Source organism: Anser anser (assembly GCF_964211835.1).
Source record: "Anser anser genome assembly, chromosome: 12".
NCBI classification, from domain to species: Eukaryota; Metazoa; Chordata; class Aves; order Anseriformes; family Anatidae; genus Anser; species Anser anser.
The window spans coordinates 20,567,095-20,584,972 of record NC_139733.1 but is presented as its reverse complement, the minus strand read 5'-3'; the positions used below and the strand labels follow the sequence as shown (position 1 = coordinate 20,584,972).

The window sequence follows — 17,878 nt, the reverse complement described above, 5'->3', positions numbered from 1 at the left end:
AACAACAACAACAGACATTTTCCAGATTTAGAGGTTGATATTTGTTGACTAGACAAAGTGAACAGCCAAATCCAAAATTCATTTAAGTTGTGAAAAGATTAATTTGGCTAAAATTGTATGTTTATATGTTTATGTCTTAATTTTCGCTTCCCAAACTTTCAATGAAATTCCAGAGGAATCTCTCTTTAAGCAGCCTGAGTCTCATTCACGAACGAGTATGAAGATACCTGGGCTGGATATGCTGACAGTCCCATCTTGTCAGTTAACCACTTACAAATTTCTTCCAATAAAATATCCAGCTGTTTATAGTTAAACATTCATGGTTCTCTTTTTGAAAATCTGTAATCCTCAATTTAATTTTAATTACTAGATTACAAGAGAGAAATAGTACCAAGGTATTTAGTCATTTGATGGCATGCTGCTTCTCCTTTCATCACCGAAATACAATGCCTGCAGTTTCTACCATTTGTGATAACAGACCAGGGAAAGGAGACTAATCTATACTGTTAAATTTTTAAGTCTGAATTTGCTATTCTCTCAAGCGTCCTCACCAAGAACTGGGCTGTTTTTCATTAGCCAGCAGGAGGCACGCATCCCACTCACCAAGCAGTATGAGACTTGCTAAGAGGGATGCCAGAACTCCTGGCTCAGGATAAAGCGACTGCACCAAACAAACTATTTGAAAACTTTAGCTTAGATGTGCAAGGTGCAGAGAAGAAAATGTTGGTTATAAGGGAGTCAACGGTGCGAACTGAGATCCCAGCTGACAGAGCCGGGGATAGTTAGGTGCTGAGACACGGAATTCATGACCTGGAAAAATAAGCGTTGATTAGCCAGTAGTTGGTGGAGCTCCAGAAAGCAGGATGCTGAGCATCCTTCTATCTGGTGAAACCATCCCATGGATTGTAAACAACAGGGCAAATAGATGACATGAGCATCTCCAGCAAGGTACAGACCACTCTTCATTCCTGTTCGATCAAACTGCGAGGAATTCGCTCACACAATTTGTGAACAGTCAGGACTGTGAACAATGAGTTCTTTCATAATGCTTTGGTTGTTATGACACCTTCTGGTTGTACATTTCAGCTAATTAACAGTAATTGTTTTATCCAGAGCACCTTTAGCTCCAGAGTGACTTCACTTTGAGACCAGTGTGGTTCAATAGCGCAGGTACTGCCACCCCCTGCTCCCATAAGCGCTTCTGCACGTGGCAGGGTCAAGCTCCATGGTGCCCATGAGGACAGATCTTTTCTGCCCGACACACGGACAGAGCCAAGATGCTTCGTGGCTCGGGGATTTCAGGCTTGCACAGTCCTCCAAGTGTCAGTCATGCAACTCCCTCATGCATATTTGATTGCTGCCTTTGGTGGTAATATCCCTGCCTTAACGTATGTGCACATCGTGCAGTTGCTGTGGGAACCATAACTTTGAGGTTTCATGATTTTTAAAAAGGAACGTATTTATAGACTTTATTTATTTTGCTTATGAATCAACATGTTAATATTGATGCAATGGAAGAAGAAAGGGAGACAAACTTCCAAACAAAGCACAACATCAAACAGTGATCCGTTTATTTTTCTCTTCAGTGGAGTTCCCATAACAGGCACGATTGTAGCAACAGAAAGGGAAAAAAAAAATTATAAAAACAGGAGCCAGACAAAAGAGGGAGAAAGCCAGCAGCAGATAGCAGAGTAGCTAATTTAAGTTGTTGAGAGATCAAGTCTTGCTCGTCATGGATTACAGCGTCCCAGAAGGTGCTGTGCTGCTTTGCAGGATCTTGCCGTGGGGCCCCAGGCACTTTGAGGCTCACCCAAGGCACCAGGTCGGTGCAACAGGCTGTTCAGGCCATCATAACCACTGAGTCTGCGTTCATCCTGTGGTTTTATGTGGTCCCAAGAGGGGTTCTGGGATGGCTGGCCAGGTTTCAGGTTCATCTGGGCTTCCCGAGGGAGCTGAGTACCCTCGGCACAGCACAGCACTGCCCTCAGCGGCCACGCGAGCCCGGCTGGTGGAGGTGGTGCAGCTGCAGCTTCACTCAGTGCAACTTAACATCATGGCAAATTATTCAGGAGACAGGGAAAGAGGATTCATCTCATGGGTGGTCCTATGGGCTGATGGAAGTGAGATGCGTCTGTGATCAAGCTGGGCTGAGAAAAGCACCGTGGTTAATTTACTGAGCCAGAGGACTGCAGAGGGAAGGATCCAGCATCGTCTCTCTCGATGTATGACGCATGAGAGAGGGTTGCCCGGGCCAGTTTAGCACTTCCCTCTCAGATGTGCTTTTTCAGCATTGCTGTTACATGAGTTACAGCCACAGGAAATGTTTGATTTTGATGAAATGTGAAAGGGAAGGGAATGCCTTGTGCCTACAGTGGGCTGGGCATCAGCTGAGCAGGGCTGGGGAAGCAGTGCTCAGCATGTGGACAAGGGGACATGAATATGTATGAGACTCTAATTAGCCACAACGCATAACCAAGGTGCCTGAAGGCCCAGGAACACTGGGTAATTGTTTTAAACAATTAACAAGTTGGAGCCCACTCGGTCCGTACTGTCCCGTGCAGCTCATTGCAACAGCAAGGAGTGAAGCTGCCTGCAAAAGCTGCCTGCAGATGGGGAGTATGTGGGGTTTCAGGGCTCAGGGGTAGAGACGGTCACACCACCACCATCCTGGCGTCATCTCTTGATGTCCCCAGTGTGGGAGAGACGCGTGCTGTGGCGGGCCACGCTTACCCGGCGCTGCTGTTGGGCCTGCCTGATTTACGAAGCACCCTGAGCAGTGACAGACCCCTGCTCTCGGAGTCTAAGAACATTCACTTGTCTTGAGCTTAATGCGTGTGTCACTGCGGTGCTCACCGCCAGCACCCAGGAGATGGCTGGTGCTCCAAGCGAGGGCTGCGCGGGCATGTTAGACCTGGCAGCACCCAATTCCTCGTGGCGTTTGAACAAGAGTCCCTCTTCGCTGCCTTTCCTTCTTCTCCACCACTGCTGAATGTGGGCTTACTGGGTTTTCAGCTGCACAGTCCCAGTGGTTTTCTGTGCCTACTATAACTATTTCAACCCTTTCTCCTTTTTTTCATCCCAGTTAAACTTCCCCTGTGGTTTCGTGCAAAACATAAGGTGTCCCTCCCGCAGCATTTCAGATCCCTCCACCTGCCTCTCTGGTTGCGTTTCCATCTGCCCGGCCCTCCTTTTTTCTCCTCGGGGCCATTTTCCTTTCCTTTACCCACACATGCTGCTGCATCTTTCCTTTTCAGCATATTTGAGCTTCATGGCAGTGGAACTGCGTTTTGCGCATGACAGAATCATTTGATACATTAAAATAACTTTCTGTTTTCCACTGATTCAGCAAAGGTTCATAGTAGATTTTAAATAGCCCTTAACCTGGAATATTAAAGGATTCTTTTTTTCTTTGTCCAAAACAGAATTTGCAATAAAGCTCAAATATGTTTGAAATGCATAGCAATTCAAAGCAATAGTCCTGCCTGAAATACTAATATTTACTTTTATTATAACTCGGTTCTGTGCAGAGAAGTCAGCAAAAAGAATTGTGTTGTAAGCACAAGTCTACCCTTTGCTTCAGTGTATGATTACAGTTCGTTTTCGTGGTGTAGTTTTGTCTGGCAACAAAGTGCTTAATAGTGGACTGAGATTCCTGAAAGGCTGACCCCATGCTATTCGTACCTACCCTATTTCCAAATTCAGTTATTTACGAATAAAGCCAGTTACATTATAACTTAATTCTGTGATTAATGATTTTCCTTCCACTGGTAAATAAACTTTCTTTCTACTGGAGAGGGACAACGTTGAAGCCAAAACAAGGGGCAAGAATATGTTGGCCTCTTCAACTGCTGATTATTAAGTTTTCCGGAAGGTAATTATTTTTCTTCCTCTCTGATCAATGTTGTCTGATATCCATTTAATCTGTAGTCTGTAGCCACCACATTTTATAAAAGGCAAAAACCAAGGAACCTGAAACGATCTGTTTTCCCACTGGGCTAAAGAAAAAGCGTGGAGCAGACTTGCAGGCTGTCGCCGCTTCCCACCTGGATGCTACAGCTATTTTAGATAAGAATGTTATTGCCGCTGTGTTGAATGGATTTTATATGATGGTATAAATATGTCAATTAGTATTTCAATTAGTATCTGTGACTAATCCTGCCCACGCTGGGAAGTTGCAGAACGCAAGTTTCTTACCAAAGGGTATGTTTTTGTTTCTTTGTTATTCAAGTGTAATGCCAATTGACAACTTCAATAGTGGGGGATAGGACAGAAAATTATAAGCTTTCTTTTAAATGGAAGGTGAAGGGTTGGCTAGAAGCATTTGCAGAGGGTGAGGTCCTAATTCTCCTGTATTACATGAAATTCTACATTCGACTGCACATTATGCATCAACTCCTACAGACTTTCTTTTAAACAGTTGAATACTCCAAAGTTTCATGACCTTTGTAAAGGATTTTGTCATACAGCTTTGTTCTCCTGCTCTCTAGCTGATAGTATAGCTCCTTAAAAGTTTAATTAAAAACAGTTATTTGCAACTCCATTAACATACCGTCCACACTATTACGTTCATCTATGACAGGGCCATTTTATATTGCCTTAACACTGTAAATAGTCCTTTTTATACTTAAAATTTCTTAAGTAATTAGTCTACTTATGTTTCATGCTGAAAATAACACAGCCTTCAAATGTGACTAAAGCATAGTCCACCAAAGATAATAAATAATAATAACAATTAAAAAAAAAAAAGTTGGTTTTGGCACTCTTTCAATACATCTGGAAAGGTATTTCTTTTTCATTTTTCATTATTTCTTTTATGCCAGTAGAGGGCACAACTGTTTAAATCACATGTATTTCATATGCAGTGTAGCATACTAAAGGCAATATAAAAATTCATAAAAAAGTAAAATACACATCTATTTTTCAGTAATGAACACTTAGTGGAGTTTGACTGCATTATCAGCAACTGCTAATAGGAAAGAAAAAGGTTATTTAAATGATTTTGTATGCTAGAACTGCAAGAGTGTTTGGGTGTTTCTGCAGTTCACCAGCATAAAGCAATGTTTAGGCCAATGGGATTAAAAGAAAGAAGGATAAAGATACAGTAGTGCACTGATTAGAATAAAAACAATATTAGTCTGAAACCATAAAACACGAATTAGCTGCTTGTAAATACTAGGAATTAGAAAGTCTGGGATTTTTGTATTCAAATTTCATACATAAATTTGGCAAACTTTATTAAAAAAAAAAAATCTGTCATGGGAAATCAGTTCTTGGGCTAATTTTTTGTTGTATTATTCCATCTGACATCCATGTAATGGGAATGAGAGAGGAGTTAAAACCATGGGCTTAAAAATGACAAAAGAACAGTTCTACGTTTTATGCATATCTCGTGGTAGTCTCATTCCAGTGCTTATTTTTGGAAGGGCTTTGAAAAATCCTCAATTCAATAGATGAATGGCTTACCTAAAATTGTAAAGGAACAATTAATTAACAGAAAGAGTACCTAGTAGGAAAAAGTTTTTAAAAAATACAGGGGAAAAAAAAAAAAGCAGGAACTTATTTTCCTCTACTTTCTGAGCAATGTCTGCCAATTTTTGAAGATAACTATGTGCAAGATTTCAGTGCACAGAAAGCCTAATATAGGATTTATTCTAACCCTGAATTTAGAGATGTTTCACCCAACCACCACATCGGTGTCAAAAACTTTGGCAAAATTATTAAAGAACATGGGAAACTGTGGCTTGAGTCATTGTTTGTGACAAAGTCACAGGAAGGATCAACACAGCTAAAAGTGCCAAGACCCCACCAACCCATGCTGAGAAAGGTGCTGGCTGAACCATTCAGCACGATGCCAGGAACTGAGTCAGAGACCCCTGGCTCTGCAGTGAGCTTAGAAGGGATAATAAGAATAATATATAGGTGGAGAGTGAGCAACACGTACTAGAAAACTGCTAGCCTTAGCAGGGACTCTGCAAACTTTTCAAAGTCATTTCTGAGTTTGTGAACCTCTTCCCTTCATAATTTAAAACTGATTCTTTTTGTCTTGTCACTCATTTTTGCTGATGTGCTGCAGCTGAAAAGCAGATTTTCTAGTGCCTGCAGTTCCTCTTACAATGTTCTGTGTAACTAAATTGAGCAGTAGAATAGGTTAGAGTTAGCAATTGCATCCTTAATAAGTGTTCCAACATCTCCAAATCCCTCTCAGTCTCCAAATCGGGTGTCTCTACAAGGTAGAGCTACAAGGACTTTCCAAACATTAGCTTGAAAACAATGAGAAACAGCCGGCTGGGGACTTCTTCCCTCCTGGACCGCTCTTTATCGGTGCAGTGACACCGTGCAAACACAACTTCATGACTTTGGGTGATTAAGTATAAAGTCAATTGGAAACTGCAATTGTTGGACATTGTAGTCGTAGATATTACCCATGTGAAAAATGACAGTAAGTTTAAAATAGGTATACGCAAATGCTAATTTAAGGGTTTCATTTCCATTCGTATTTGGAGGTGTGCTGGTTGGATGGCAATGTCATCCTTACATATTTCTAATGCAATTCCCATAATTTGTTTGGGACTGCTAGACAAAAACCTTAGCAACTTCAATACTCTCAGACTCTTCCTTTTTATTTTAGAATTTTCTAAGGATTTTTAAATTTGCTTTCAGTATGTTAAAGTCCAAAACTACCCTCACGCTGAGACGCAATAACATTTTGGTTGGAGGTCATTAATACACTATTTTCCTTATTGTTTCTGTTTGAAGCGCACTTGCACGGAGACATTTGTATTCATTACAGATGAGGAGCCTTCTCATCAGGGTATTTATAGACTTCAAAATTATCAGTACTGATTTAGGAAAGTATTCTAGAGCAAGACAGGAATTAAAGTGTATGTTTTCATAACAACGAACGTAGATACTGACTGAAGTACTTCACTGAACTGAAGTTCTTTGGACACTTTTTCATCTTGTTTGTCATTCAGGTATGCCGTTTCTCCTTTTGTTTTATTTTTTCATAGGTCAGCATTATTTATGTTTGTGTTTTTACCTGCCTGCATCTGATCCTGCTGACAAAGTTTAGGATTAAGTGCCCTTACCCTTATGTTTGGGATGCCTGCGCTAACTCATGAATGAAACTGCATGGTATTAAAACCTGAACCTACATCATCATATTAAAATTTGAAAAGTCAGATGATTTTAAAGTTCTACGTACAGAAGTACACTGCTGGAGCACCACTCCATGGTTGCATGGAGGATGCATACAAGAAATAAGAAATATCAGCTGATGGGTGAGATGCTGAAAGCATTTCCTTGTATTTGGGTGGCACGGCGACTGCCTTGAATTTCCCATCTGGAACTGGAAGCTTTGGGGGTGACTACAATTCAGCTTTACATTAGAAATAAATATTGTCCATTACAGAGCTAACTTTACAAGTACGTATCCTTTGAAGTTCTGTTGAGTATAACGACAAATCACTGTCACACTAAGAAGGGAAGAAGGAGCAGCCAACTGTTTCCTTCACTCCCCCGGCACGATCACATTTCCAAATGCTTTTAGGGAGTATTTCTTTGCTGCTCAAAAATTTACTAACCACATTTTTACTGGCATTGGCTGCCTCTGTTTTGGTTTCTATCTCCCAGCCCTTAACAGCAGACTCAGAGTGGTGTTTGGATGCATTTAAGCTCTGGGTGTGGGAGCTCCTTGGGACTCGGTGAACAAAGCATCTGACTTCCCCAATGAACTCTGCTGCATTCCTGGTAAAATTAAAACATCTAATTTAGAGCATGTTCTATATTTAGTAAACTGTTGAACAGTACATCAGGCAATTTGTTTGAACAAAGGATGGCAGGGGTTGTGGGAATATAATTTTGTATTTAATTCTATTTGATTAGGAAAGTTACATAGCCTGTCCTTAAGCTGTTAGGACAGCCATAAAATGTCTTTGCCTTCTGCTGACTTGCTAGCCAGGCCTCCAGGCATCAGGCTTGTTTCTGCGCAGCATTTCAGCTCAAGGTTGCCAGTTAGTACATAAAGATAAGAACGGATCCATTGCATTTTAATAGATCAAAAAATCAGGCAACAGTACAGTGAAAATAACTTGATATATAGGGAAGTAACTGTATTTTAATGCCTAGTAGCTGCAGATGTTCAGATTACTGTAATGCTATTAAAATGAGTATCTATTAATATACAAATATTTCAGTGACACAAAACCAGCGACAACAGAAACCTGAACTAAAAACAAAACTAAAATTGCCTCTTTATTGGAATTAGCCTTCAATCACTTATTCATTTCTAATGGGAAAAAGCCTGTACATCTGAAAATATCATGCTCTCACACATTTCTCCCTCCCATAATTCATAGATTGCTTTTATGCCTCCATCCACCTATATGTGAAATCATTTCACCATTTTAATTTTCTCTCTCTGTGATTTCAAGATATTGTATATCAGTTTGCACTCAGAGGGCACTTAACCTTCCTATTACCATTTTCTTTCTGTCTCATGCTCTCCAGTACAATAACACATAATTCACTTTCTTTTATCAGTTTTGTATTAGTCACTGTGGTCTGATCTAGGTTCTGGCCGCATTAAGGAAATTTGCATCCATATAACAACATCGCTCTGGTTATTACACCAGCGTAAACCTTTAATGCATATAGCCTGCGTCAGGACAAAGTGAGGCTTTCAGTGCTGCCATTTAATCCTGTCACATAATTAATTTCCTCAATGCAGACAGGGCCTCTCGTTAGCCTCCTCCTCCCAGTCTTTCCCCCTGCTGCTCCAAACACCAGTTGCGCTCTGCTTTTATTAGCACAAGCAGGAGCTCATGGTGACAGTGAAATGGAATTTTTAAGATACTGGTGATTTGATCAATTGCATTTGATGCCAAAATAAGTGTTACCATTGACTTCAGTGAAATTGGGCTAGACTGCTGCTGGATGCTTCTAAAAACACTCCTTTTTATCACAACGCCTCCTAGACCTGTGGACAGCAGGATTATACAAAACGGTGATAAAATACGGATGGCCATGGGCATGGGGAGCGTGTCTGATGCTGATGTCAGTGTTAGCCACACCAACGCTGCGAAATGACGGGAGCAAGGACACGAGAGAATGCCGCTTATCACCCGTCACTGCCACAACAGGGAGCCTCCCTGTGCCTCGAGGAACTGGCAGATTATCTTGTGATGTACCCATACAAAATACCATCTAGTTACTACATTTGACCTTGGCCTTGAAAAAATGCATAATCCATTAACTGTGCCTGCAGAGCAAGGCCTCAGGTAAATTGATATCAATGTTGGCTTAAGAAGAGAAGCATTTAAAAATTAGAATGATTGGATTTACATTAAACATGTATTTTTAAACAAGGTCCCATAAGTACCACTGGAAAAAGCAGATTTCATATGCCTTTAACTGCACCCAAAGCATCATATAATTTTGTCTATATATTTTGATTACTGACATTGCTATGCCTGAAAGTGTGTTTGGAAAATGAAGGTTAAAATAACCCTTATACCAAGAAAGACAGAAAACTAAATTTTCAACTTTTTTTTTTTTTTAATAATATTCTATTGTCTGGTAGTCATTTCAGACTCAAGGAGTTGATTTATCTGCCTCCAAAGAAAGAGACAGTGGTGATTCTGGTCAGTGGTAAGACCAGAGCAATGGTCCATCAAATCATGTTGACTATACATCCCATGTTGACAACATCCTTGAGGTCTTTTGCAAAACAAGTTCAGTTTAAGCTTGAGGTGAGTTAGTTGGTGTTTCTGCCAGTGGATAAGAGAGTCTTTGAAAATGAAAACGTCTAGGAGACAAGGTATGATTGATTTTTTTCTTTTTTTTTTTCTGGAGGAAATTATGGTGGATCTGAGCCTACTTGTTACTGGTGGCTAAATTCCCATCAAAAACTTGGAAAAAAATATCGGTTGTCAAAGCAGACAGCAGACAACAGCAGTGCACAAAACAGTTATATAGGCAACCCACGTGCTGAAAGCACGTGAACATGGTGAGAAGCACTACTTGAAAGTAGACACAGCAACTACAGCAGTGGCAGAGAGCGGTGTGTGGGGTGCAGCCAGGGGGAGCAGGGGTGCTCAGCTGGTGGTTCTCCTCTGTGCCAACTGACACCAGGATGGAGACGGTTAAGTTGGGCCTTCCAAGTAGATTATTAATTATTAATAGGGAACTTTCTTAGCTGATTTACTTAAATATCATATTCTTTTATCTGCTTATACCCATGCCATGCTCATAAATTAAAGTGTTTTTTTTTCCTCACTTTAATCCTTAGGAAGCATTAATTAGATAACACTACAGCAGAAGCATCCCTGTTCTTCTCATATAATAATTTGAGACATGCTGACAGTGATGTTTGAATGACAAGTGGAAATGAGAAGAAATCATTAGGCTAGAAGTAGCGTGAGACATTCAATTAAGTTGTTATTATTGAACACATATATTACAGCAGCGTCCAGAAGACCCAGATGGCAGAAGGGTACCATAGTATCAGGTGCTGTGTGAAAACATGCCATCTAGCCTCAGAGAGTTTAATGGCTGCAAATTGATTATCCTCACTAAGTATACGGTGATATTGCAAGTTTGCAGTGTTTCATGAAACGTTTAATATAGGAAAAAATACTTACTAAATGACTATTTCAAATACTACAAAATAAGTGAGAGAGAGTGCTTTATTTCCTCTTTTACTTGTATTCCCAAAGGTTAGAGTCATCTCTTTGACCTCACAATCACTCAAAGTGCCTGTCTGGCAAGCTTCAAGAAACCTGCATCTTCTATATATATTGGTACCCATGATAGGGATTTGAAGTCCTTTATTTAAATAAATACTGAAACTGAAATATATATATATATTAGTAGGCCAAGGCAGTCAAAATGTGGGGCTGGGTTGGAGGTGGACAAGGACACTGGGCAAGGCAAACTGCATTCTCCAAGTTTTAACAACGACTGTGGTCAGTCAAGCATAAAAATACTGGCCAGCCTTCCCGTGCTGGTGTCTGGCACAGCTAAAACTAATATTTCTGAGTTGAGAACCATGCTTTAGGGCCGAGACCTTGTCAGATCTCAGAAAGCCAAGTGAATCGGTGTAGTGAATACATTCACAGGAGACCTCTGAGGAAGCTGGATCTGCAGAGGCCTACCCCTGGCATTTCAGGCTCTGCTTCCAGGTCCATGTTCAGTCAACACACCAGGGAGGTGACCACGGCCGCCGTGGTGCTACCTGCGCTAGGGTGTGCTGGAAAGCTAAGGCTCGGCCCTCATCCTGTGATGAAACTTTGTGTAATAATAATAATATATAAAAAAGGAAATATTCTAGACAAAACCCCAAGTGGTGTTTCAGACATGAGGTGGAGTTTCCGTACTTTAATCCGTCAGCTGACATATGGTACCAGACCGAGTACGTGCTCCTGCTCGGTGCCAATGCTGAGCTGAACCGTGTTAGTCTGAGACTTGGTGCTCAGCTTGTGAACGGTAGCTCGTTAAATCACATTTACTGCATCATCTCTATGAGTCCTTTGTGATTGTGCTCTGCCAATTAAAAACGCATTTTGTAGTGTTTTCGAGATAAATTATTTTTCAACATCCCTTCCTCAGACCAACTACATATTTCTTTACAGGAGTGGCTGCGTTTCATTGCTGGACATGACATAATTATAGGCTCCTGCACTGGCAGAAGGGCAAAGATGGTCTCCTCAGGTCCCCCCAGAGAGGGCTCCCCAGCAGCCTGGCCCAGCAGACGCTTTGTCTAGCTCGTCCTTGTCCCAGACATGAGGCCACTGTCTCCCAGTTAGCACACTTCAATGTTTCACCTTACGGGCAAACAGAGGGGCAAACAGAGGGGCAAACTTAAATCCCAGCTGTTGAAGAAGCTAAGTTTTCTTCTTGTCCTTCCTCTGGACAACCAGAGGGCCATGTATCGCCACCCTGCCTAGGAGGCCAAGCCCTTCCCGTCCCTCACACCCAGCAGCCTTGCTGTGGTCTTGCAGCTTCTTCCAGGCCGCCATGGAGGCCAACCGCATGGTGGACCTCACCCTGTGTTGGGATCCTGGAAGGTAACAGAGGTTTTGGGGAACTTAGTGCTGTTACGTAACCTGCTAAAACAAGGGGCTGATAGGAATTCTGCTCAGGCTTAATTACAGCAACACAGCTATAACACCGCGATCAGCTGGAGCCAGACTCAATAAAATCTCCATCCGGCTCCTGCACAGAGACCTACACGAACCTGATTCTTTGCCTGGGCTCCCAGCCCAGAAATTAGATGAAGTTTTTTATTTAAGCTCCTGTATCAACCTCCTTCGTAACCACCCTGCCTGAGGCGCAGCAAAGCTGCGGGGGGAGAGGCGGCTGCGGGAGGAGCCGTGCCCGCTGCCCGGGCTGAAGGCAGCCAAGCCCTCATACAACCCTCCTGCCACGACCCGGCTCCATTTTGGCACCGGTGCCTTTCTGCCCCCCTCACAACGTCTCCTGCTGTCCCAGGTCCACCTCGCCCTGCCCGGGGTCCGCCTCCCCTCAGGCCCAGGAGCCCGGTGGCGGTGGGCGGGGAGCCGTGGCCGTGCCCGCCCCGCTCCGCCCCGTTCACCGCCCCAACCGAGGCGCCGGGCGCTGCGGGAGCCGCAGGATCGCGGCGGGGAGGGCGACGGCTGTGTGGCTCCGTGGCCGGGCTGAGGGGACGGGAGGGAAGGGAAGGCGAGGGGGCGGCTGTAACTTGGCGGAACAAAGTTGGGGAGGCTCGCACGGAGGGCAGCGAGCGCCTGGGGGCAGCCCCTCGGCGGGCGCCCTCCGCTCCCCGGGAGCTGCGAGCCGCTGCCGGGACCACCCGAGGCGTTCGTGCCTCGTGCACCCGGAGCCGCTAACCCCGGCCGGAGGGATTGCGGCTCTAAACTGCGCTTCTCCGGCTTTGCTTCTGCCGATGCCAGCCCGAAACACACCGACGAGAGTACGCGAGCCGCTCCGAGGTCAGTGCACACGCTGGCGCGTTGGGCTAAAAGCAACCGGGCTGCCGCTGTTCGGGCACCCTTGGGGTTCGGCCGGAGAACTTTTCCATCCGGCAGGAGCAGGGCCGTGCCGTGCCGTGCTCCACGCCAAGTTCCTGCGGCGGTGGCTGCGGGCTGGCCCCGGGCTGCCCCCCTGCCGGCTGAGCCCCCCCGGGAGCCGCTGCCCCTCCGGAGCTCCGTGGGTGCTGTTGGGGTCGTACCGCCCTGGGGTGCCCGCTGCCGGTGTCCCCGGGGTCGCTGCTGGGTGACCTTGTTGCCACCAAACGCGGTGCCAGGCTGGGATTAACCCAAGCCCCGTCCCTGCTGTATTGCGCACCGCTGAGAGCGGTCAGCCCAGGTGGGAAGTGATCCAGCCACAGCTTTGGGTGCAGCCTTGATTACCTTGCTAATGACACGGCAATTATTTTGTGTGTGTGCCGTACTGATTTCAGCTGTCTTCAAAGTGTTTACTTGACCCAAGAGGAGTTATTTTTATTATGAAGTGCCAAAAAAAAAAAATCTTACAAAGACCAGTAAACTCTTTAAACTACAGACAGCTCTATTTTGCAAGAGGAACTTGAAGTATAGCTTAAGCTGCATGCTGAGTTTGTCCAGTGATATGCTCTTTGCTTTTTTAAATATACGTGGGAAGTTGTGAACAAGATACTGAAATTAATGGCAATGCTGAGCTAACTTTTAAGAGTTAAATGCATGTTGCTACTCCATGTGCGTCAGTTATTCCTAGCATGTTATTTGCTATGCAAGAGACTTCCCGTAATTAACTAGCAAAGGAATTTATGAGAGCATCGGGGGGAGAACCGTGTAGTAAATGCATACAATTCATACCAAAAATGCTGCCAATCAGATGGGGGGACTGCAATTTAAAGGTGCGTTTTGTCCTGTGATTCTCTGAGCTGCAGGCTCTCTGTTTCCCCGCGCACAGTCGCTTCCCTTGCTCATCAGTCACCTACAGGCTTTGTAGTATTTCTGCTCCTCCGTGTTCTTGCTCTCAGCATTGCCTTGTGCTGGGAACAGGCTGTGGGCTTTCTGAGCCGAAAGCATCAGTGTTTTCTGCTCTGTTAGGAGAGAGGAGGTGTAACTCACGGCCACAGCTGTGCTCTCAGGGCTGAGGACGTGCAGGATGGTGCTGGCTGCCTTGGTCCAGCCTTGGGTTTGTGGGTGCTCCCCTAACGAACAGAGCGGCGGGGAGGAGCTGCCAAAGGAGCCTGCAGCTCGGCACCGTGGGTGTCAGGGGAAGCGAGATGAGATCATAACTCCGTGTATCTTAAGGCTCTGGCAACGCGCAGCAGTTACTTAATTAATGCTTGAGTGGAACCCGTGCATCTGGCGTAACCTGCTGGTGGCTGGAGGTAGGCTGGGTTCGGGTCCGTGTGGTGGGAAGGCTGGAGGGAGCTGCTGGTAGAAGATGGGGGTTTGGGTGGGCTGGTGGAGTCCTGCTCCAGATCACGCTTCAGGGTCTCCAGTGCCTGGAGCTCCTGCAAACTGGATTGATTTTTGTTTTGTTCCTTTGTGGTGGAGACTGATTCTTACAAGTGGCATAAGCCTATAGTCTTATAGGAATGAAATTGATGATCAGGGGCTATTTTGATACCAGAAATGTTATACTTGAACTGCTATCCGGAAACAAGATTTTTCACTATTCTGGAACAAAGAAAAACAAATGTTACGTGCTGCTGTTATCTGTGAGAAGCCAGAAAGCCTGCTGAGAGAGGGAAGAAGTTATTAGTGCTGAGGAATGACTGCAGCTAGTGCTGAGTATGCTTCTTGGGTACGAAAAAGACTTTGGTTGAATTAAGAAATAATTGCAAGATTTACTGGAAATTGGGAAACATGGGTAGTCTGTTCATCAATAAAGTTTGTGTTTTAGTTTTCATCCTCCTTGGTGCTGACTTTGTCACCTACATCTGTCTTGTTCTGATATCAAATATGTAGTCTTCCAGTTCATATTTAGAAATCAGTGAACACTGGATTACAGTTGACTAAGATGCAAACATGAATGAATTCCAGCTGAACGCTACTAAAATCACAGGTGACTGTACAGGATCTGATTTCTTCAAGACATGGTTGTGATGAATGCGTTGCTTAAGCCTGTGTTGTACATGGGTGGTGTCAAGGTGGGCTAAGTGGCAAGATACTTTGAAATCAGCTTTTGTTTCAAGAAGTTCAGAAACTTAACTGTCTTGGTTCTTCAGGATAGTTTCCGTGGCATGCTCTGTCTCTGGAAATGAAGGAGCAGAAGGCTTGTTTTGATGCTCGTGTTCCAAAACAATTGCACTGTTGCTGCATCCTTAATGAAACATCTGCAGTGACAGTAAGTCCTTTTCCAGGTCTTTTTTGCAGCTCTCCAACTTAAATTTTCCTCAGAGGCAGCGTCTTGCAGCCAAAATAGGGAAAGATCAGCCGGTGATTATACCAATTAAAAACAATTAAAATGCAGAAACATGAACCTGATAGAGCTGCAGTGTTCTCTTGCGCTAACATCTTCACCTTTCATTTAGTGAAGCTATTTAAAGTCACAGCCCCAGCTTCTCCATGCAGATTTGGATATCCAGATTTTATAGCATGTGGTGTAGGAGACGTTAGAGGAGAAATTTAAAGAATCATTGGCGATACCTTCTTGTGCCTCTGACACAGTTGAAAATCAGCTCCAAGCTGATGGTGGTAGGTGGATGGCCTTTGCAGTAGAAATCTATCCAGGAGCGTTTGGATAACTAAAATGGAGGGGAAACAATGATTTGACTGCAGTCAACTGAAACTGTACTGTATGTGGATTTTTAGCATGCTGTGTAATGCAAAGAAAAGAGGTCCTAATACAGACTGAAGGCAAGTGGCAGAAGTTCAAAAAATTCTTATGGATTCTTAGTCTTGTTCTTGGTTGAATGAAGCAAGAAAGGTGGTGGCGGCTGTTGGTGAAATAATGCAGATAGTTGGTCTTTTTGTGTCAAGCTAAAATATGCATATTGAAATCTGGGCTCAGAAAAGACATTAGAAGTTAGCTCATAAATTATACAGCAGTGGTATTATTTGAAAGAGACATTAGTTTCATACTTCTGAAGTAGCACTCTTTTAATGTAAGAAAGTATAATATTATTCCTTAAAATCAGTGAAATAGTTCAGTGAGTTTCATGCATTGAGGTGCAAGTTCACAGCATAACTATCTGGTTTGCTTTGAGGTACTTTCAAAGCAATAGGTTAGGTTTATTTTCTGGAAATATTAGGTGTTATCATCGGATAGTCAAGTTGACGCTTATGGTTATGAAGACTATGCTTCTGAAATTAAATGGTTGGCTGACTTCTCATTTTTCCTGAGCTGTCATGTTACCTTCTTTGCGTTGTCTGGAAGTTGTCTTGTAGCTGAACCCCAACACTGCAAAAAAATTGGGATCTCTCACCATCGGAGCGCAGCTCAATGGCAATGTGGCTTTAGATGTGCGCACGCAGGCAGGTGAATAACTGCAAAAATGCCGTGGGGGTTGTTTTCCTTTTCATTTAAGTGACTGTTCTTTCTGGTGAGGTTCGGTGATGGGCAGAGGGCAGTTTTGAGGTTATTACTTAGGAAAACGCACGCTTAAACATTCAATTACAACAAAGAAAATTCTTGAACGTTACTGTAGTTTAACAGTTTGAGTTTTATTGAAAATCCACGGCTAAATCCAGGTTACTCTGCCATTTTCATTTAAGCTGAGCTGTAGGGGGCCACCCTCCATTAATTATATTTAAAAAAAAAAAAAAAAGCTTTTCTCCTTATTCCTGTCTTCAGCATACTAACTTATATTAATAAGAAAAAAAAAGTATTCCTCTAGCTCTGCTGAAATCACAGGGCCATATTCCCAATTTGGGGAGTATGTTGCGGTTCAATAGGCCTTGACAATTCTGAACAGTATTATCGCTCAACATATTTTGGTCTTTCATGAAATTTAAAATATAATAAATTGCAGCTGTTTGTAGCTGTAAGCCTGTATTTGGAGTAAATTGGTGAGGAAAATGAACTAGTTTTCCCCAAGCTGACTTAATGTAAAGCATGGCCAGTGTCCCTCTCGCCTGTGCTGAGGTCAGAACAATCATTTTCCGTGTTTTGCACTACTTGACTACATAAGGAGCAATCCAGTCTAATCCAATCCAGAGCAGGTCAGTGAATGATAAATTCTGTTTAGCTTACAAGCATACTGATGTTCACAGTTCATTTACAGAAAAATCATGCATCTCCGCTTTTGAAGACGCTTCATTTGTTGAAATCGGCTTCTTTTGGAATTCAAAGTAAGATGCGAGATGAAAAATACTCTTTTAATGCCATGCTATTGTGGAGATATTTTGCATGGAGAAACTGTGAAATCAGGCTCTTACGCTTCATACAGAAGCTGTAATTTCTGAATATAACCAAATAGTTTAATTTCATCCTGGCTTGAAGTAAGGCTTATGCAGTCACCTAGACATGCTTCTATCCTGCCGGTCTCTTTTAATTAAAAAGCTCAAAGATGGTCTGCTCCTTAAATGATAGAAACAAGGTCTCGTCTTTGCTACCCAGCCACTTATTGGAGGTGCAGAGTCAGGGAACTAAGGGTTTTCTGATTACAGGCAGCTGGTGGCAATGCCAGGGCGTGACCCTTGGTGGGTCTGATCTTGCGTACACAGGTGCAGGGGTGCAACACTCACCTGGGTGATGGGGCTGTGTTGGTAAAAAACCTACCTCTGCAGAAATGTGAGTCTTTGTGTCCAAAGCCCATGACTTAAATGTCAGCGCTTACAAAAATAACTTTCTTCATTTAAATAGGAACTTTTTTGTCACTTACAAGTACGGGGCAGGTCAGCGTGTGCCCAAAGGACTGCGAGTGAAGCCCGCTGCTGCATCGTGTGTTATTTAACATCTCTGT

At 43.4% G+C, this 17,878-nt stretch overlaps 1 protein-coding gene across 2 annotated transcripts in view; it reads left to right on the top strand.

Annotated features, from left to right (window-relative positions):
- Positions 1-11,339: 11,339 nt before the first annotated feature.
- CNTN3 (contactin 3) overlaps positions 11,340-17,878 on the top strand; it is a 100,312-nt gene continuing 93,773 nt past the window's right edge. The window contains exon 1 of one of the 2 annotated variants that reach the window (XM_083795493.1): positions 11,340-12,968. The gene's annotated coding sequence lies outside the window, so the exon portion shown is untranslated. The other variant, XM_083795494.1, reaches the window with a different exon arrangement.